Source organism: Delphinus delphis, chromosome 2, assembly GCF_949987515.2.
Source record: "Delphinus delphis chromosome 2, mDelDel1.2, whole genome shotgun sequence".
NCBI lineage: Eukaryota > Metazoa > Chordata > Mammalia > Artiodactyla > Delphinidae > Delphinus > Delphinus delphis.
This window is the reverse complement of record NC_082684.1, coordinates 110,848,798-110,871,540: the sequence shown is the minus strand read 5'-3', so window position 1 is coordinate 110,871,540 and position 22,743 is coordinate 110,848,798. Positions and strand designations below refer to the sequence as shown.

General features: G+C 39.7%; 1 long non-coding RNA gene across 1 annotated transcript; it reads right to left on the bottom strand.

Moving 5' to 3' along the window:
• Positions 1 to 15,257: 15,257 nt before the first annotated feature.
• Positions 15,258 to 22,354, bottom strand: LOC132419748 (uncharacterized). The gene is made up of 3 exons (XR_009518238.1): positions 22,253 to 22,354; positions 15,826 to 15,884; positions 15,258 to 15,371 (listed from the first exon to the last, which is right to left on the bottom strand). It is a non-coding gene; the product is annotated as an uncharacterized lncRNA (long non-coding RNA).
• Between the last annotated feature and the right edge of the window lie 389 nt (positions 22,355 to 22,743).

Sequence of the window (22,743 nt, the reverse complement as noted above, 5' to 3'; positions counted from 1 at the left end):
AGTGGTTGTCAGCAGGGCATTCTACCATGGGGCGAGGCAGTGACACCAAAGCTGGGGCCTGAGAGATGACCAGAAATTGGTCAGACAAAGGGAGTGTTCCATGAAGGCTTTGAGCCCAAAACCTCAACCCGAACAGTCTCCAATCTGACAGCCAAATAACATTCCCCTCCTATTGAGGGCTCCTGCGATTCATCTACTTCGCATTTTCACACGGCTGGGCAAATATTTTTTAAAGAACCATTTTTCTAGGAAAAAAAAATACATATATATAATACACACATAGTATGTATATGTATATATGTATATGTGTGTGAATGTGTATTTACATAAATATTCATATATATATGTGTCTATATACATGTAGAAATAGAGATATAGATCTAGATACAGATAAACTACATACGGAAGGACAAAAAAGCCATTAAATTCATTGAGTACTATTTTTCTATGTGGAACTTTAGCTAGTTTTTTCAGTTATTCAATTATTTAAGAAACACTTAAAAAGTATTTAATGAGCATCTATATATGTCGAGCATTGTGCTAGGCAGTGAGGATACAGCAACAAATAAGATCCTGTTCTCATGGTACTTACATTCTACTGGGGGAAGCAGATACAAGTAAACCTAAATAAGCAAGATACTTACAAATTACAATAAATACTAGAAAGTGAATAAAGGGATGAGAAAGAGGAAAACATCGGGGGCCACCTTAGGTAGAATGTCAGAGTAGACTTCTCTGAGGAGGTGATGTCCGAACTGAGACCTTGCAATTTCAAGAGCACTCCAGGTGGATGGGACAACAAGGATACGGGTCTAAAGGCAGAAAAGAGCTCGATGTGTTAATGCTCTGGTCTTCAACCTTGGCTGCCCCTTTGATTACCCTGGAGAACTTTCTAAAACTACAGATGCCCAGGCTTCACTCAAGTGCTAGGTATTTTTTAAGTGCTTCAGCTGATTTTAAAGTGCCATTAGATTGAGTATCACTGAATAAAGGATCAGAAAGGAAGCCAGTGTGACTGATGCACAGTGAATAAGGGGAATTGAGGTTGGATAAATACACAGGTGCAAGTCTGTGCAGGACCTTGTATGCCTTGGGAAGGAATGTGAATTTTATGCTAGGTGTGAGGGGAAAGTATAGGAGCATTTTTCAGGGGCATGTCATTAAGTGATTCACATTTCTATAAGATCACCCTGATTACAGAGTGGAGGAGAATGGAGAGTAGGGGCAAGAGTGGAAGGAGGACCAATGTAGAGACCATCACAGTTGTTTGGATGAGAAGTGACGGTGGCTTAGATTGGGGAGGGGGCAGTAGAGATGGGAAGAAGTGGATGGGCTTAGATTAACTACCTGGAGTTAGTTCAGACTTCACAGGTTTAAGGCACGGTCCTCTGTGAGGCTCCTTTCACTTCAGACACCAGCCACAAGCTCCAGGGTTCTCAGGCCACCTGCACTTCTAACCAACTGGCTGCCTGTTTGAGGGTTCCATTATACTTCAGGTTCAATAATTTCCTAGAACAACTCATAGAACTCAGGAAAATATTATCCTTAACAATTTTATTATATAGGATACAAATTAAGACCAGCCAAATGAAGAGACACATAAGGTGAGGTCTGGGAGAATCCCAAACGTGAAGTTTCTGTGTCCTCAGCACGTGTCACCCTCCTGGCACATCAATGTGTATCACAAATCAGGAAGCTCACCCAAGCCCTAGGGCCCAGAATTTTTACTGTGTTTTCATTATATAGGCATGATCAATTGAATCATTGGCCACAGAACAGAATTTAATCTCCAGCTGCCCCACCCCCAGAGGTTGGGCTGATATCAAATGGCTCAAGGCTCCAACCCTCAAATCACATGGATGGCCTTCCTGGCATGGCTAGCTCCTGTCCTGAGTCATCTCATTAGCATAAACTCAGGTGTGGTCTAAGGGGCCCACTATGATTAATAAAGACATTCCTATCACGTGGGAGATTGCAAGGGTAGAGAGTCCCTCCCAGGAATAGAGACAAAGACCAGACAGTTCTTCATCACTGCTTTGGGGCCACTTACTGAGCTAGAGGAGCATAGGCCTGGTGAAGGTCGTGGTCTGGAATCAGGAGCGTGGTTTTGCAGTTGTGAAGTTTAGATTCCTATTAGACAGTCACATGGAGATGTCAAGTAGGTAGTTCAATGGATGAGAGTGGCCTCAGGGGTGAGATCTGGGCTGTGGATATAAATTTTACAGTCATCAGTACATTAATGTTACTTGAAACCTGCAGACAGGGTGAAATCAATTAGCAAGTTGGCATTAATAGAGAAGATGGTCCAGGTCCAAGCCCCAAAGCAAACCAGTTTAGAGTTATTGCCACCTACAACTCAGCTTTTCCTGCTGCCTCACCTTTATTTGCTCAGACAGCAAAAAATGAAAGTTTATCCCAATTGAGACAAGTCCCATCTTTTATACAGTACGTACAATCTCTTCAAAAGTCACGTGTCACAGGAGCAAAGCTAGATGATTTCCACAGTGAGCACTGGGCTCAAGCAGGTGAGGTCTATTCTAAAACAGATAGTAAAATAAAATGAAAAGCAGTAATCCAGCATATTTGAAATAACATTTGGGGTAAACCAAGACATGTTCCTTTCACCAATGTGAAAGTATGAAAGGATTAAAAAAAAGAGATGAGTTTGTAATTTCAACAAAAAATGAGTTTATAATTTCTTTTTACTGATAATATTCACTTTCCATGCAATAACTGTGACTAAAATGATTACACTGTTTGAACTTTTTTTCAAAAAAGAAAAAGTTGCTTATTCCTTATTGAAAAGGAATTTCAAAGTTGAATTGATTTTTTCAACTTTTAAAAGTTAACATAAAACTACTGGAAATCCAATAGATGAATTACCCTTGAGAGCAGTGCCAACTTAGGACCAGGATTATCAGGGTGATAATAAGATCTTCATCCAAAACCATCCCAAGGGTGGTAATAATAATAAATAATGAAAAGAGCAGTCAACATTCATAGAGTTCTTATTATATGCCAACCCTCAGGTAAGTATTTCACGGACATGATTTTATCCAATAATATTTTTAATATGTATTGCATGCATGCATTTAATTTTTATTTAATAATGTTTGTTAAACAATAACCCTGAGAAATAGGAATTGTTACTATTCCATTTTACAAGTGAAGAAGCTGAGACTTAAATAGATAGAGTAACTTGCTTCTCTACAAGCCACAGTTGTTTAACCAAGGTAACAAGGCCACAGTTCATAAGCCCCAAAGCCAAGATACTAACCTAGTTCTGTCTGAAGATGAAGCTATAAGAGGTCCAAGAGTTAAAGGAGAGATAGAGAGCCACTGATGCCCTTAACCATGTCTTGGCTGTATGACTGCCTCACTGATGTGTGTTTTTTCTGATAGAAGTGATTTAGTACCATGTGCAGATGCTGGCAATGCCAAGATACCGAAATGTCTAGACCTCAAAACATCAGATTATCTATTAAAACTATGATGCATCCATCATGTATTATTTCTTGTTATATAAATACATCATAAATACAAATAGATAGTATTTACTTATAACTGAATGATTTCTTTATCATTGCTATAGTAATAAAAACTATCATGCATTAAGTGGTTTCTATGCCTCAGGCTCTTTACAAATATTTTTATTTAATCTTCATAGCACTCAGCATGATAGATCTGACAATCCCCTACAGAGAGCCAGAAGATTTAAAATTTGTCCAAGGTCACACAGTGACAGGGTTGGGATGTCTGGGTGCACGTTCTCTCCCACATAAAGAACTAAGGGTAGCAGTCCCTTAGCTCCAGGCATTGTTCAGAAGTATCTGTTTATCACTGACGTCAGTCTCTGCCATCTGCATTCCCACTTAGCTGCAGGTAATAAAGATCTCCCACCTATTTTATTAAACTGAATATATTAACATTATTTGAACAGCCATTACCGCTCAGTGCTCTGATACAGAGATAGCCTCAGTGATTACTGACGTTCGTAGAGTTCTTTGCCTCCATGCTAAACCATGTCACCCTGACGTGCTTTTGTATATTTAATTTTTTGAAACTCATGTGTCTGTTTTTATCATTTTTCTGCCTCCAGCTCACTGCTAGGCTGTAAGCTGCCACACACATCTTGCTGATGTTCTTCCGCCTGCTTCTAGAGCAGAACTACTGACATTTTGTGCCTGATAATTCTTTGTTTGGGTAGGGGCTGTCTTGTGTATTTTAGTATATTTTTCAGCATCCCTGGCCTCTATCTTCTAATGCCAATAACATCTCTCCTTTCCTCCCCAGTCATGACAATCAAAAATCTCTCCAAAATATACAAACAGCTCATAAAACTCAATATCAAAAAAAAAAAAAAGCAGTCCAATCCAAAACTGGACGCAGGTTGTTTCCATGTCTTGGCATCAAAAAACAATTGGCTTAAGAAGATGTGGTACATCTTTGTACTTGAAAATATTCCTTTGTACCACAAAGTACCATCTTTGTGGTACAAAGGAATATTACTCAGCCATAAAAAAGAATGAAATAATGCCATCTGCAGCAATATGGATGGACCTAGAGAATATTATTCTCAATGAAGTAGGTCAGACAGAGAAAGACAAATACTATATGATATCACTTATATGTGGAATCTAAAGAATAATATAAATGAGTCTATATACAAAACAGAAACAGACTCACAGACATAGAAAACAAACCTATGGTTACGAAAAGGGAAAGGAATGGGGGGAGGATAAATTAGGAGTATGGTATTAACAGGTACAAACTACTATACATAAAATAGATAAGCAACAAGGATTTATTGTATAGCACAGGGAATTATATTTAATATCTTATAATAAACTATAATGGAATGTAACCTGAAAAAAAACTGAATCGCTATGCTGTGCACCTGAACTAACACAATATTGTAAATCAACTATACTTCAATTTAAATAAATGTCTCCAGACATTGTCAAATGTCACCTGGTGGAGGGAGAGGCAAAATCACCCCCAGTTAAGAACCACTTTTTAGGCGTGTACATACACACACACACACACACACACACACATTTATACCTCTAATGTGTTTCACAATGCTGTTTAAAGGAGGAAACAGCCAGCCAGGCTTTCTAGCCAAAAACACAAAGTTAAATTAGATAAACTCAAGTAGTATTGTGAGGAAACCACTCTGAGTACAATGTGTGAACTTTAGCGCATGAAGCCTGTAACATGTTTTTTGCTCAGCGGCCTGTTTTATTTTTTATATATTTTATATTTCCAGCATATCCTTCTGAAGAGCTGAGGCCCTCAGATAAGTGACCATGTAAAAGAAAATTTACTACGTATGCCACTATGGTGATCACCCATGCTTCTATCATATTACTTGAATAGTCAGTCTGCAAAGCAAATAATTATCTCTAAATCTCCACTTCTCCTACAACTGAAAAATCCTATAATGCTTCCATTGTCCCTGAATCAATACTTCTGTTAATTAAAAAAAAAAACTAGTTAAAATGTTACTGTCAAATTTATTGTTCCTTCTCATGTATTAGCCCACCCACTCGTAAGAAATACCTGATATAATACTTCATTGATTCTTCTTTGCACAGATATTTCTACCTGTTCAAATTCTGACTCTCAGGTAGACTCGCTCTGAGAATGTCTGTGAGGCAAACAGCATGACGGTCTCCATCATTTTGAAACTTGCTGCCGATGTGCATTTTCCCCTGCTGACAGCAGCATTCCAAAAGAATCAATTTCTTTCTCATAAGAACTTGGTCAATTTTTTCCTGCTCTTCAGATGTCATCTTGTCCAAAAAATGAAACCACTGGGAGTCATTTCTATATGCAGTTCTTTCTATTTAGCTGTCTGGGGTTATTGACTGGAAAATAAATCCTTATCGATGGTACTGATGGAATGGCTGGGTCATAAGATGCCCGCGTTTTCAACTTTAAGATATGATACCATTTTGTTCTCCAAATGGCTGAACCCATTAGAAATTCCAGCAGCAGCGTTTTAGAGGTGTAGCTACTTCTTACACAAAGGCGTGTTTAGTTTTACTAATAACCTTTAGAAGTACACATTACACTTGACATTCTTTGCAATCCATGGAAGATTTTTACCCATCCAAAGAATTTGCTGACAGATACATGTGCTTCCGCATGCTCTCTGACCACTCTGCTCAGGGGATATCACATCTGTCAATCAATGGCTTGCATAAGTTCAAGACCAGAGCTCCAGTACGACTGATGTGAATCTCGACCTCCTCCCTGTGTTAACTCCAAATGACCTGTCTTTTTTGCCATTCATTGCTAGTTGGAAAATGACTGATGAGATTAAATACTGGATTTTTCCAGAATCCAGAATCATGTACCTGAGTCATGAGTATAACTGTGGTAGAGAATTGGGTGACCATGAAAGATGTGTGATCCCCCTCTGGAGTGCAGAGTTTTTGTGGGGACATGTTTGTCCAGGAAGCACTACATTCCCCAGTTTCTAGACAGGACTAGTTCTTACCAAGGAGATAGGAGCAGAAGTGATGTTGTCTCCTGCAGGTTAAAGTGATTCAGACACACATGTGACTTCCACCCAATCCCTCTCCCCAAGCCATCAGCTGAAAGGAAAGAACTCTGGGCACCTGGTGGAAATGGAAGGAACCAGGACCCTGAATGACCACATGGGAAGCTTTCCAACCAGTTTGGACTGGGAACTGAGAAATATATTTTTATTGTGTTAATCCACTGAAAATCAGTGTTAATCTGTTGCAGGAGCCAACATCACCCAAATTAATACAGAAACCATACGCAGCTAAAGGAGACTTCATGTATGGACAAATTTGTATTTGCCCTTTTAATAAAAGAAGTATACATATTTGTAGTTCTCAAGTGCACAGATGCAGGAGGCAAGGGCCAAAAGCCAGCATCTACTCCTTGTATTTATCCAAAGGAGTTGAAAGCGTGTCTACACAAAAACCTGCACATGGATGTTTATAGCAGCAGCTTCATTCATAATTGCCAAAACTTGGAAGCAACCCAGATGTCCTTCAGCAGGTGACTAGATAGATAGACTGTGGTACAACCAGACAATGGAATATAATTCAGCACTAAAAGAAATAAACTATCAGCCATGAAAACCGTGGAGGAAACTTAAATGCATGTTACTAAGCGAAAGAAGCCAATCTGAAAATGACACATACTGCATGATTCCAACTATGTGACATCCTAGAAAAGATAACTATGGAGACATTAAAAAGATCAGTGGTTGTCAGGGGCTGAGGTGGGGGAAGGGATGAAAGGCAGAGCACAGAGGATTTTCAGGGCAGAGAAACTACTCTGTATGATACTGTAATGGTAGATACATGTCATTATACATGTGTCCAAACCCATAGAACATACAACAGCAAGAGTGAACCCTAATGTAACCTATGGACTTTGAGTGATTATAATGTGTCAAAGTAGGTTCATCACTTGTAACAAATGTACCACTCTGATGGGGACTGTTGATAATAGGGAAGCTATACATCTGTGGCGGCCAGGGGCATATGGGAAATCTCTGTACCTTCCTCTCAGTTGTGCTGCAAACTAAAACTGCTCTAAAAAATGAAGTCTATTTAAAAATACGAACTAGAGGGGGAAAAGTCAGCCCCTTTGGATTTGCTCTTAACCCCTCTTGGACCCTAGGCCTTTGGATCGTGAGAGCAGTAAAGTCACTGGTCCAGTGCTGAACACCCAGTAGTACACATTAAATGCCAATTTCCCTCATCTCCTCAGTTCTTAATTGCTAACACAATAATGGATGCTACCCAGATACTGGACATCGTGGAGGCATTATCCAATGGGAAGAATATAGCCACCTACCACTTAATCAAAAGTGAAAACAGAAAAAGGAAGCCTACAGGAGGAGAAGGCACAGAAAATTTTCTTGGCCACAAATAGGCAGAAACACCATCTGCTCTTGTATGATTCTGCTGTTGCTTTTAGGGTGTGGTTACTGTAAGACCCTAATATTGTTTTGCTCGTTTTAGAATCATTTTAAGGAAGTAAAGCCTAGCTTACAATATGCTTTTACATCACCTTATGGATTTTACTTTGTGTTCATCATTTTAAAAATAGTTTTGATAATACAACTTTTCGAATGTTTCCAAAAGCAATCCTTAGAGAGATGCTGCACTATCCCCCTACTTTTTCCTTCAATTGAAGGCTCTATTCCTGACCAATATGCCAGCAGTATAGGGCGTGGGGTTTTTTTTAATCTTTATTATTTTTTTACTATGTGCAAAATCATGCATACACTTTATAAAAATAAATTCAGATAGTAAAGAAACGTGAAAGAAAAATAGACAAAATGGGATCATGTTATACATTTAGTTTGGCAGCTCGTTTCCTAGATTAAACTGTTTGTCTTGGGCATCTCTTCATGGACATCCTTCCCAGACAAGCACCCTCAGTACATTTAAAGACCTGAGATCTCACTTTAGAGACAGGAGTTAACTGATGTTAATTCAGGATTCCTTTATCCCTGTCTGCCTCATTATCCCAGCCCACTTCACATGAGTGTGGGCAGAAACAGCCAGGTCCAAGGAACTCATCTGGGCAGAGATGTAGCCAAAGAGGGAGGAGTTTTACAACTTTGATCATGGCTAGCTCTCCTACAAGGGACTCTTTGTAGCAGGAGTCTACAAGTCAGCATTGCCAGGGATGAGATGCTAATTACTTGAACATGACAGTAGCAGACCACATGGCAAGAAGCCGTCTACCATAGAGCTTCTGGATGTGTCACTCTAAGATCAGAGACTTAAACTAGGCAGCAAGGCTGAGCCCCAGCCACGGACAGGATGTACAGGTTTGAGGGTCCCTTCTGCACACACAATGGTCTTACAGCTTTTGTCCATCACAAGAAGTACTTAAATAGAGGCGATCTCTCCAGGAAGGTGAAATGGAATACAGCGGCTGCTCTCAGGTCACTGTATTTCCTGGAGGTACCTGCTTCATTCCCTAAGATCGCTGGGCCTTGGCCAGGAGGATGTCACCCTGTGGCCAGATTGCCTGTTTCAACAGTGACACTGTGTGGCAAGACCGGTAACAACAACCAAAAATCCTGGCTAAAGATGATAGTATCCAGGAATCATGGAGTACCCCTGGCGAGATGAGGAGAGAGGATAGCAGGAAAAGAAAAAAATACATTCTCACTGGAGGAGTTATGGGATAATGGATGACTTATGTTAAATATTAAAATAAATGATACACCTCAAGCTGATGAATAAGAACAATAACAAGGGCAGCTGCCTTCGGCTATATATCCTCTGTGATTCAGGCCTGTGAGGTTCTTTGAATGTCATCTCATCTACTCTTCACAGCAAAACTTATATAAGATGTGTACTTATTTTCATTATTTGGAGGAACCGTAAAGTTAGAAAAGTTAAGGAACTTGCCCAAGTTTACACTTGCCAAGATGTGCTAAATTGGCTGTTCAAACCTAAAACACTCTACTCCCCAACCCAGGTCCTCTTCATGATTCCAGAGAATATGGGGGAAATGAAAGTCACCGATGCCCTCCAAAGGGAAGGGAGGAGTCTCTCATTACTTTCTCTGACCCATGTAGGTGTGGAGGGGTCAGGAAAGACCTAAGAGATTCCACCAACCCAAGGAAAGCATCCCTACCAACTGAGAATCTCAGTTTCAGACATCATCATCTCCAGCCCAAACCTTACAAAATATCTATGCATTTTTCACTTCCAATTTCTCATTGGAAATTGATAGCAAAAAAAAAAATTGATAGCAAAAAATTGATAGCAAAATGTATCAATAAATAGTACTCTTCTTACTATTCTATGTCATACTGATTTTCTGGGCACAACGCCCAACTTGGTTTAATTTATCTTTATTAATTAAGCTCGAGCTTCGTAAAGTATGGTTGTTTTATTAAATTGATGTGACCTAGCCAGTTGCTACTAGCACAAGTGCTTGTGGCAGCAGAAAGAGTTGTCACAGAGGAAATATTCTATTTCCTATCTCCTCTAATAGCCCAACAAAACCCAATGCAAAGAAATCTCGTCCTGACATTTAACCCTTCTCCTCCTCCTCCTCCTTGAGCTTTGATGGGACTGGGGATATGTTAATCTGGGATCATTTGGTTGCAAGGAAGGAAAACACATCAAGCTAGTTCATAGCAAATCATGGGTTTTCTCTCAAATAATCTTTTCTCAGTTTTACTCCATAGGAACATAATGGACTTAGAAAGTGGCAAGTGTCCAAAATTTCTATAACAAACTCAGTGTTTATGAAATCAAACCTCACAGTTTAAAAGCTAAGGTGTAGCTGATGGAAATCAGGAGTCAGGAAGTGGTGAGTGGAGGTAGAAGGAAGAGGAGTGAAAATATACTTGTACAATATGGGAAGAAAAGTGATACCATTAGCAATTAATGGAATGAAAAAGGTTAAAATGAAAACAATAGAGGGGAAAAATGATGTTATAACTGGAAGGGGAGGAGGGGCAGGGAAGATAGATAGTAGTGTGGGGGGGTTAGCTACCGCTGCATAACAAATTACCCCAAAACTCAGTGGCTTAATACAATCATCATTTATTATCACTTACTCATTTGCAGGTGAACCAGAGTTCAGCTGATCTAAGCTGGGTCTGGCTAGATGGTTTTTCTTCCCTCTGTGGGTCTACGAGTCAACTGGGAGAGCTTTGCCCCACATCTTTTATCCTTCTGAGACCAGCAGGCTAGCGAGGTGCTGACAGAGGTACTGGAGGGCAAACCCTACCGCACAAGCACTTTTCTAATCCCTGCTTGCCTCATGTCTGCGAACATCCCATTAGCCAAAGGACACCACATGGCTGAGCCAAAAGTCAGAGGGTAAAGAGTAGATGTGGGAGGATCTGCAGAGCCCCATGGTAGTGGGCATGGAGATAGAGAGGGGGTGAAGGACTAGAACCAATGGGGGCAGGAAAGGTGGGTGAGGGTAGAGGTGAACTAAATTCTCATAGAGGTGAACTAAATACTACCAAAGCAGAAACCAAGAAACAGTACTCCATAGGATGGATGGTGTAGTGGTACAAGTCTATTATTTAGAGAACCAAATTAACACTCAGAGAACTAAAAATTGAAACAGGGACTTCCCTGGTGGTCCAGTGGTTAGGAACCCGTCTTGCAATGCAGGGGACACCAGTCCAAGCCCTGGTCAGGGAACTAAGATCCCACATGCTGCAGGGCAACTCAGCCTGTGCGTTGCAACTACTGAGCCCATGGCCACAACTAAGACACAGTCCAGCCAAAAAATAAGTAAATATTTTTAAAAAGACGAAGAAAGAGAGTTGTTTCCTTCTGGAGATTAGTATCAAGAGGGGAAGGGGTGGGTTAAGGCTTATAAACCTTTTATTTGTTGTTTGAATTTGTAACTGTATATAATTATTAAAGATATTTTTAATTAATTTAAAAAATCTAAAAACAGACACTGACCACTCTATGCAATACGCCAGATTAAAGATTAAAAAGAGACAATCTTCCCCCTCAAGAAGTTCACAGTCTTGTGAGGAAGACGGAGCTATAAGCAAATAGTGACAATACTGTTCCATAGGAGGACACAGTGCTAAGACAGCACAAAGGAGAAGGAAACTCAGTGCATTAGGAATGGATGAGGGAAGACTTAGCAGGAGTGGGGACTTTTGAACTGAGATTTGAAGTACAGGAATTTGAGAACGACCTCTCTCTTGCCCAAAACCTTTAGAAATGGAAAAGCATGTGTTTAAGGCCATAGCTATCCTAGAAAGCAAAGAGGGGTACCCTTGGTGGGTGGGTAACTTGGTAAAGAAGGAAGCTACAGACTGAAATATGCTCAGAAGGCTTTTGCACCACTTTTGGGCAAATACCCACAAGAATTGAGAGCAGGGACTCAACAGATATTTGTACACACATATTTATAGCATTATTCACAATAGCCAAAAAGAGTAAACAACCTAAGTGTCCATCAACAGATGAATGGATAAACAAAATGTGGTATATACATACAATGGGATGTTGTTTAGCCTTAAAAAAGGAATAAAATCCTGGCATATGTTACAACATGGATGAACCTTGAGGACTTTATGCTAAGTGAAATAAGTCAAACATAAAAAGACAAATACTGTACGATTCCAAGTATACAGGTCCCTCGAGTCGTTAAATTCATAGAGACAGGAAGTAGAAAGCTGGTTGCTAGGAGATGGAGGGAGGGGAGATGGGGAGCTGTTTAATCAGTGGAGTTTCAGTTCAAGAAGATGAAAAAGTCCTGGAGATGGATGGTGGTGATGGTTGCACAACAATGTGAATGCGCTTAATGCCACTGAACTGCACACTTAAAAATGGCTAAAATAATAAATCTGTCCCATGTATATTTTACCCCAATTTAAAAAAGAAAGAAAGAAAGAAAGCTATTGTGAAGCTGGGTACAAGCTCTAGAGAGCTCCCAGCCTGGAGGCTTAGTGTGACAGGGCTGGGCAGAGGATGACTGTCAGTAGGCAAGAAGGTGGAGCCTCAGGAGGGGCACATCCCAGTGAGTCAGGAGAGTGTGGAACCCTCAGTAGGAGAGGTAAGGCAGTACAGCTAGATATCATTCATATGGGAATAAAACACCAAACAATACACCATGTTCCCATGGCAACACACGTGTTTATGTAAACACATAGAAAAAGATCTGGAAGCTTACCACTGACAGTAACTTTGGGGAAAGTAAAGGAGAATTTTAGCTTTCCCTGAATGTTTGGGTTTTTTAACTCCAAGAATATATTTATGCATTCATATAAGCATGTATTTATATACGAATAACAAGTTTAGATGGGAAAGGGATGGTGCACTAGTGTCTTTGTCTTTTTTTAAACTGAAGTAGAGTTGCTGTACAATATTATATGTTACAAGTGTACAATATAGTGATTCACAGTTTTTAAAGTTATTGTAAAGCATTGGCTAAATTCCCCGTGTTGTACAATATATTCCTGTAGCTTATTTTATAGCTAATAGTTTGTACCTCTTACTCCCCTACCCCTGTATTGCCCCTCCCCGCTTCCATCTCCCCACTGGTAACCACTCGTTTGTCCTCCATATCTGTGTCTTTGTCTTAACCACATATGTTAACCAAAACAACAGTATCTATTTTGACAACATCCACCAAAAGTTTTAGGTATCAAACTTCATAGAGTTACAATTTTTCCCCCCACAGGGACATCCCCTTGACTTGTCACTGGGGAACATATAATGTGTAAGAATTGTTCCCGCTGCTCTCCAACCCCCTGTCCTCACACCAACACTGGGCATTTTTTTTTTTTTTTTTGCGGTACGCGGGCCTCTCACTGTTGTGGCCTCTCCCATTGCGGAGCACAGGCTCCGGAAGCGCAGGCTCAGCGGCCATGGCTCACGGGCCCAGCCGCTCCAGGGCATGTGGGATCTTCCCGGACCGGGGCACGAACCCGTGTCCCCTGCATCGGCAGGCGGACTCCCAACCACTGCGCCACCAGGGAAGCCCAACACTGGGCATTTTAAGTGCAGAACATTGAGGAGCTGCCAGCCTTCTCTGCCTCCATGTCAGACCCACATTTTCCTTGCCACAGACAACAGCACATCTCAGCCTCTCTTGAACTCTCTCTTATTTTGATCAAGATGTTTTGTGAGAAAAGTGGAACTAGAAGTAAAGGAGGCATCAGTCCTGACTCAGTCACTTACTTACTGTTCCAAGTTGACATTTTATTTAAATCCCTGTGCTTCTGTTTCCTCGTTTCAAAACTAGTAGTGATAACAGTGGCTGTTATCATAGGATTGTTGCAAAAACTAAAGAATACAGATATTTAGGATAGTCTGCATGAAAAAAAATAGAAAGGGGTATGGAAAATACTCGAGATTAGCTGCAGATGGAAGGTCGTCTGGGTACAACATTTATTTCTCCAATTAAATTGTAAAGTTGTCCAGGTATTGTCCCCGGCTTCCCCCACGAAGCTTTTAGCCTTCGCTTCATTGGTCATCTCGCTTTGGTAGGTTATGAAATGCTTGTCCCAGCAGATGGCAGAAGAGAACTGAGTCAGGAAAACCAGCCTGGACATTTCAATGGGCAGAGTGAACCAACTTAAAGGGTCCACATCTTAATGTGCAGGCTGAAATCGCTCTAGACCTTGATTTCATGGTTGTCATTGACCTTTCCTAACAAAGTTGGGTCTGGAAAGTCATGAGGACAACCACTGTGTCAAAAAAACTTCTTCAAGAACATTCTTTCCCTGAGCGTCTCCAAGGTACTAGAGACACATAGATGAATACAAAATAGTCACTGCCCCCAGGGAGTTCACAGCTGAAACCAAACAAGGAGATGACAACTTGCATTTTGCAGGGCTGCCCTATCATGACAGCAGCTGTCTGAATGTGACGGGCTGCCAGGTTTGGGTTGCCTGCTTCAAACCATCATGGCATGTCTCTCCAGCCCCACTGTCTCCATCCAAGTCCAGCTCATCATCTCTGGCCTCCATTACTGCAGCAACCTCCTTAGAGAACCCCCTTCTAGTACTAGTCTTATCTCAAGTTCATCCTCAGGGTAAGCTTTCTAAAACGCAAACATAGTTCTACTATACACCGTCTACATGAAAAGATTTAATGGTTCCTCATTGCCCTCATAATAACACCCATACACTTCACCTTCCTTATAAGGCCTTTCGTGATCTGACCTCTGCTTTCCTCTCCTGCTTCATCTCTCTCCCTCCATCTCCCATGCAATCTATATATCAACCCAAGAAATGACTTTCAATTTCCCAAATACTTTTTATTCCCTGCTGTCTTAGCCCAAGTTGTTTTTCTCTCTGCCTAGAATACCTTAAAACTAAAACCCATTCCCTCTGACCAGTTGTTCTCCTTAATCTGGCTAGCTAGTATTTAGCCTTCAGGTCTCAGATTAGATGTTATTTCCTTTGGGAAACATTCCCTGATGGCATAAGACCGGGTTGAATAACCCTCCTGGGTACCCCATAGCACTCTCTACCTCCATTTTCCTAGCATTTATCATACTAGAAATGTGCGTATCTTCCCCTGACTACTGTAAGCTCCTTGAGGATAGGATTCCCTCTTGTTCAATAATGTATCCCCATTTCTTGACACAGTTCCTGGTACAGAGTAGCACACAATCAAAGTAAATTGAGTAGATGTATAAATAAATCATAAAACACAGTTGACCCATTCAAGGAATCATAAGATCCTTGGGACATGAGATTTTAAGAAAGTAGATCCTCCTGTGTATGTCAGCCACAATCCCTTTCCACTGAGCTGTCAACCACACACGCTCAAGACAGGTTGTTTTGGTGCAGATAGGCTGGAGACATGGAGAAGATCATCCAATCAATCTTTTCATCTACAGCAAAGATGTTCTATAAACTTGAAAAAAAAAAAAGCGAAGACTTTAACAAAGGGACTATTTGCAGAGTTTCCTTCATGGTAAAGGGGACACACAAGGCTTGGTAAGGTGTTGAGAGCCTAGCAATGGTGAGAAGCTGATACCACCCCCAGGGCCTCTTGACACCAGAGGAGGAAATACTGTTATTAAGAGCCCAGTGAGAAAGGAACCCTGGAGCAAGGCTGTCTAGTGGGAGTGGTACATATGGGAGGATGCAACTATAGCCACAGGATGCCCAAACTGGAAGACAGCAGAGAAGAAACACCCAGGCCTCTTTTTACTCCACCATTCATCTCCCTGCCCCCCATTGGCTCTCGCTGGCTGAAACTGAAAGCCAGCTGGTAAGAGAGCCTGGGTGATGCAGTCCACAGGACTCAGCAGGGCAGAGCATGAATCTGGAAGGGCAGGAAAACAAAGAATAACCCACATCCTTACCTAAGCCTGCATCTGGGAGAGTAGGACAGTATCTTCTCTGTGTCCTTGGGAAAATGTAACTAAATATAAAATATAGAGTTTAGTGTTTAATTTTTTCACTCCTTCCATACTTTTAAAATACAGAGAGGTCCAGAAATAAATATAACAGACACTCACATACCTACAACTCAGATGTAACACGTGAACTTTTTGTCATGACTCTTTCAGAGTTGATGTTATTGTTTAAGGAAAAAAATTGCAGATAAAGTTAGGAGCACCCTCTTTTCTCCCTCTAATCCCTCCCCTCTCCCATTTTCTCCTGAGATAATCACTAAATTGGTAGGTATTCCTCCATTCACAATTTTGCTACATACATTTGTATGCATAAACAATATATAACATTGTTTTATATCATTCTGTAATTTACAAAGTAGTCCCATACTGTGTATAACCTTTTGAATCTTCTTTTACACAGCACAATGTTTCTGAGATTTATTTGTGTTGATACATATAGATCTGGTTAGTCTGTTTTAACTTCTATGTGGCTTTCTATTGTTTGAATATTTACATTTCCTGTGTTACTAATATATTTGAATTTATTTCCACCATTCTTATTTTGTGCTTTTTCTATCTATGTTTTTCTTTTCCTTCCCTTTTTTTGCAGGGCAGGGGAGGAAGAGGAGAACCATGTTTTCTTTATTTCCTCTTGTTTCCTTTAACCATTTAGGGAGTTACAGATTCTATTTCTTTTCTTTCAATTTATTATCTTAATTTTTTAACATGCATAGTTGACCTAAAGAAAATATTAATATATTAGACTATTTTAGTTCCGGATTATCCTCTCCCACCTTCCATGTTATTGTTGTCTAGAATTTTAGTTCCACATCTTTAACCACAAAATATAATCATTTAAAATTTTGTTTTTAGTCAAAGTTTATTTATATTTGTTTACATGTTTACTAATTGCCTTGCATCCTACTTCTTTCTTCTGCACTATATTTCCTTCTCTTTTTTTTATAAGTTTATTTTGGGGTACATTGGGTCTTCATTGCAGCACACAGGCAAGCGGGGGCTAATCTTGTTGCAGTGTGCAGGCTTCTCATTGCAGTGGCTTCTATTGTTGCGGAGCTCGGGCTCTAGGTGCTCGGGCTTCAGGAGTTGTGGCACACGGGCTTAGGTGCTCCGCAGCATATGGGATCTTCCTGGACTGGGGCTCAAACCCGCATCCCCTGCATTGGCAGACGGATTCTTAACCACTGCACCACCAGGGAAGTCCCTATTTCCTTCTTCTTAAAGTGCATCTTTTAGTAGTTCTTTCAGCAAGAAATTGTGAATGATTGTTTTAATCATTATCTAAATGTTTTTAACTTTTCAAATGTTTTTTATTTCACCTTCACCCCTGAATGATAGTTTAGCTAGGATAAAATTACTAGACCTAGGGACTTCCCTGGTGGTCCAGTGGTTAAGACGCTGTGCTTTCACTGCAGGGGGTGCCGGTTCGATCCCTGGTCAGGGAACTAAGATCCCACATGCCTCGCAGTGAGGCCAAAAAAAAAAAAGAATTACTAGACTGAAAATTGCATTCCTTTAGCAGTTTGAAAATACAGTACTATTGCCTCTGGCCTCTACTTTTGCTGATGAGAACTCTGCTCCCCACTGATGTACTCGCCTTTGTAGATAATCTGTTTTGTCTCCCTGGTACTTTGTGTTTGTTTGTTTTTGTTCTTTGAGCGTTTGGAAATGGTATCAAATTTAAAGAACATTTGCAAAATAAAAATAGTACTAAAAATATTCATATACCATTTATCTAGTTTCATCCACGATTAACCTTTTACTCTATCTGCTTTATTGTTTGTTCTCTCTCCATACCCATACAGACACACGTACACACTCACACACACAGCACATAATTATTTTTCTGAATCATTTGAGGATAAGTCATGCATATCATGCTCTTTACCTCTAAATACTTCAATGCACATTTCCTTAAAGACATCCTCTTAGATAACTGTCGGCACAGTTATCAACGTTAGTAAGTTTAAAATTATACATTTTTATTTAATCTTTCATTCTGATTTTCTCAATTGACTCAGTAATATCCTTTATAGCATCCTCTCCCCATCCCCAAAGTACACAGTCCAATCTAGTCTCAGGTATTGTATTTAGTTGTGTTGTATCTTTAACCTCCATGAATCTGGACTTTTTATATAGACTTTCCTTATTTTTTATGACATTGAAAGTTTTATTACATCCCCCTCCCCAATTTGTAAATAGGATGTTCCTCATTTGGGGGTTCTTCTAACGTTTCTTCACTAGATTCATGTTATACATTCTTGCCTGGAAAATTACATAGGTGATGTGTGCTCAAAGTATCACATTTGGAAGCACATGATATTCCAAGAGAGGGAATGTTTTCTCTTTGTGATCTTATTAAAATATGCAGTAAACATGAATTGATTTTTATCTTAATTGTGACTCAGCAATGACTCTACAATCTGAAGATTCATATTTAACTAGTGTTTTCATTAAGCTAGACCCAAAAATGTATAAGAAAAAACTACCTTATTCTTTCTTCCAATCTCTTCAAACTCTCTGCAGATCCTTCCCCTTTCCTACATGGAATCTCAAATAATAACTTAATAATTGTATTATTTTAGGATAGTCCAATACAATATCAAAACTATAAATTTACTTAAATTCAAGTCATACTTTCCATGGCTCAAGAAGCAGGCATCTTTGCCCACTATTAATGGACGACGTGCAGCTCTGTCCCTGGAGTGTAACCACTGCTTGTCACTCTGCTGCCAGTCAGGAGCACCTCCAACCATGGTCTCTTGATTTTGGATTTTTCAGGCATGAGATATATATCTTCCCTAGGACCTTCCAGCTTCAGGAGACACATGTCAAGCTTTCCAGATACCACCATTGAAGTCCCTTTCTCTTGGTTTAAAATGAGAGGGAAGCATCTTCCTGCTTCTTCTCTTTGAGTGGTCATAAGAACATAGCATATCAATGACTCTCTCCTAAAAACTCCCTCTCTAAGCCTTTTCATCTTTAACTTTTTATATAGATCTGAAGGAGGCAATTGGCTCATATTGTCAGAACCAGTTTTGCAATCTATTAGCATGTCCTGCATTTGTGACCAAGAAGCTACCTTTAAAATCGGGGTGACACTTGTGACCTATTGAACAGTTCTTGATCTTTTGGTCTCAGGAGAAACTAAAAAATGGTCTTATTTTCACATCCAGTTAGCCATGTCATTCATCTCTTCTGGAAAATTCTCAGTCATTATCTTTTTGAATATTGCTTTTCCCAATCCCTTTCTGTCCTCTCCTTCTGGAACTTCAGTGGAACATAACGTTGGTCCAGCTCATTCTATGATCATTCTAGTCCCATGTCACAACCTCTCTTTCATTTTTTTTCATCCTTGTATGTGGCATTCTGGATAATTTCCTCAGAAAAATCTTCCAGTTCACTAAATTTTCTTTCAGCTATGTTTTGTTCACTAGTTCACCCATCCCACAGAGGGTTTTTTAATTCCATTGACTATTTTTAATAATTAAAAGTTTAATTTGCTTATTTTCGATATATACCTTTCCATTTTTCATAGTGTACCCTTCTTCCATTTTGATTTCTTTTTCTAAAATGTATGTGATTGTTTTAAAGATTCTTATGTTATCATCTGTCTCAGATGAGTATGTGATTTTAAGCCCTTAGGTGCTAATCCTTCCTCATGTTTTGCCTACCAACCACCTCACATGGTGGATGGTTTCCTTATGTGAGTTGTTATTTTTTATTGTGAGCTAATACTTACTGAACTTCTCATGCACCTGAGGTTATGAAAGTATCCCTTCAGAGTAGTTTGCATTTGTTTCTGTTGACTATTTTAGAGAGTTCATTGGTCTAGGCCATTCTATCTATAATGAAGTTAGAGAACATTTGGACTCAATACTTACACGTGGCACAGGAATGGGGTTTTACTTTTAACAGAAGACTTTTTTCTACACAGAATATCAGGCACAGATAGGCTCCCTTGCTGCTTTTTTTGGGGAGCGGGGGGCTGTGGATAACAGGAGGAGTTTTCTAGTTCCCTTTTTTTGGAGAAAGAAGCCACTCCCTGCCATTTGGTTATATGCAAGAGGTTCAGTTTAGTTCTTTGTGCCACATGCTTCCTGTCACTGCAAGGGAGTTCAATCCTTAACCCCAAGTTCCTGGGGCCCATATCAAAGTCTGCTCTATCCCTAAGTCACTGTAGCATTGGCTGGTACACCTATTGCTCCCCTTGTGAATTACCCCTTCATTTCTGCTATCTGGTAATCTTTTTTTTTTTTTTCCTTTGAGTTTGCTGTATTTTTATTTTTCCCAATATTTTCTTTTGAAATTTTTCAATAAGTGAAAAGAATAGTATACTCAACATTTTCACACCCTTTTTTTTTAACTTAGATCTATAGTTAGGGGAGAAAGAGAGAGAGAGAGAGAGAGAGAGAGAGAGAGAGAAATTGGCTTCCTCTTTATTGAAGTGCCTGTTCAATGCTTTGGTCAACTTTTTCTATTGAGCTGTCTTTTTCTTATTGATTTATAAGAATTCTGGATACAACTCATTTGTCAATTAGGTGTGTGGCCAATGCCTTTTATCATCTGTAGCCTGTATTTTCACTCTCTTAATGGTGCCTTTTGATACTTAAAGATGTTAATTAATGTAGTTCGATTTATCAACCTATTCCTTTATAATTAATTGGGTTTGGGTTTGTTTTGTTTTGTTTTTTGTTCTTCATAAGAAATTGCTCTTTACCTTTATTCTATGCATTTGCAATAGTAGGTGGGGGTATCTATTAGCTCAGTCCAGCATTTTGCCAAAACCTACCATACAGCTTGTAAAGGAAAACAACATAGAAAGAGCAATAAACAATCAAGGAGCTTGAAGTTTAGCCCTCATGACACCATCTACAGTATTTGTATGACCTATTGAAACTTACATAACCCCTAGTGTTTAGTTTAGCTGGGACTTCAATCATTTGGTCACCCCATTATGTGTCTTCAAACCAATTAAACATCAATTATTTTCCCAGGGGTTTTGTTAGTTGAAACCTCACATTTACATCATACTTAATGAGAAAAATATTTTAAGTATATTTACATTTGGATGTACTTCCTAGGGTAGGGATTGGAGAAATCTGTTGTCAACATTTTTCAGTTATAATCTATGAAAAAGTTTAAAAGTAAAGAAGAAAGTCCCTTCACTTCTAAAAATCTCAGTTTCCTCCTCAGTAGGATGATCATATACTTTATTATCCAAACCAAGACACTTTGATACTGAAAGGAAGTGTTATTCATTGCTATTCTGGAACAACTGGTGTAAACTGGGACTGTCCTCGGCATCTCTGCATGTGGTTTGCTCTGCCCATTTATAAAGTGGGAGAGCTATACTAGGTGATCTCAGGGATTTCTCTGGTCTCACATTCTATTACCCTAGGAGGGGAAAAAAAGGAAATATCTGTATTTCTTTAAATTTATTTCCTACTCTGATAAATAGGGATGTTGTCACTTTTATTATATGGTCTAATTTTTAATAATCTATGTGATAGTGAAAACTTTAATAATTTAGATAAACTTTTAGGTAGAGGAATATGACTAAGACAGGCTAAACTTCCCTTTTGTTTTTCCCCAAGAACGTGTAATCATACTCACAACTCCAGCCATGAAGTTTGCTCATCGTGCCTAGTAAGAGGGCCAATCCAGAGTGTTTGGAGTGGTCTCTGTCTCTTGGATCTATCCCTAGTGAGTTCACTGGGAATCTAAGCCCCTCAAAACCCCAGTTCTTACAGCTGTGTTCTCCATGGTCCAGACGTCTCTGGCAACCTTTAAAGTTTCCTCACAAATTCCTATGAAATAACGTTAAGTGAAGAAAATAGAAGAGGCACCAAGACCAAGAAAAAAAAAGAAAGAAAGAAAAAAAAGTGTCAAGAGAACAGAATAAGAAGCCTAGAAACAGACAGCAGACCCACCGTCATATAAATGGTAACTTGGAACTTGACAGCAGTGGCCTTTCAAACCACTAGGAAAAGAAATCATAATTTAAAATACAGTACTGGTGTATTACTAATCTATTGCTGCATTAAAAAGAGACTGGGGATACGGGGATATAAGTACACACATGGCTGATTCACTTTGTTATACAGGAGAAACTAATGCAGCATTGTAAAGTGATTATACTCCAATAAAGACATTAAAAACATCAATTAAAAAATAAAGAAATAAAAATTATCCCCAAATTCAGCAGATTAAAAGAATACACATTTATTATCTCAGTTTCGAGGGGTAAGGAATCTAGATACCGCATAGCTGGGTCCTTGGCTTTCAGGGCATCCCTCAAGAAATCAAGGTGACAACTGGAGCTGCAGTCATCAACTCAAGGTTTGGCGGGGGCAGTATGTACTCCCAAACTCACCCAGTGGTTGTTAGCAGGATTCAGTTCCTCACAGATATCAGACCAGGGGTCTCAGCTCTTTTCAGGATGTTGAGCAGAAGCCATCCTTGCCTCCTTGTCACGTGTTCCTCTCCACCACAGCGTCTGGCTTCATCAGAGCATGCAAGCTGAAAGGGCAAGAAAGAGAGAGAGAAAGGGGCAGAGAGACGGTCCTAGCAAGGTAGAAGTCACAGTCTTTTGTAACCTAATCACGGGAACATCTCATTACTCTTGTCGTATTCTGTTTATGAGGATATTCTCATATCCTCATATTCTAGTCTTGAGGACTAGCCCAGGAGGAAATTACACAAAGGAGGAAGTACCAGGAGGTGGAAAACATTAGAAGTCTGCCTACCACTGGGTCTTACCATCAGTCCAAAATTCCTCTTCCCAGTTTTTCTCAGGAGACCTAGCAATGCAAACTGGACTCCAAGTGACCCCTTCTGCTATCCCTAGTTCCATATGTAGCAATC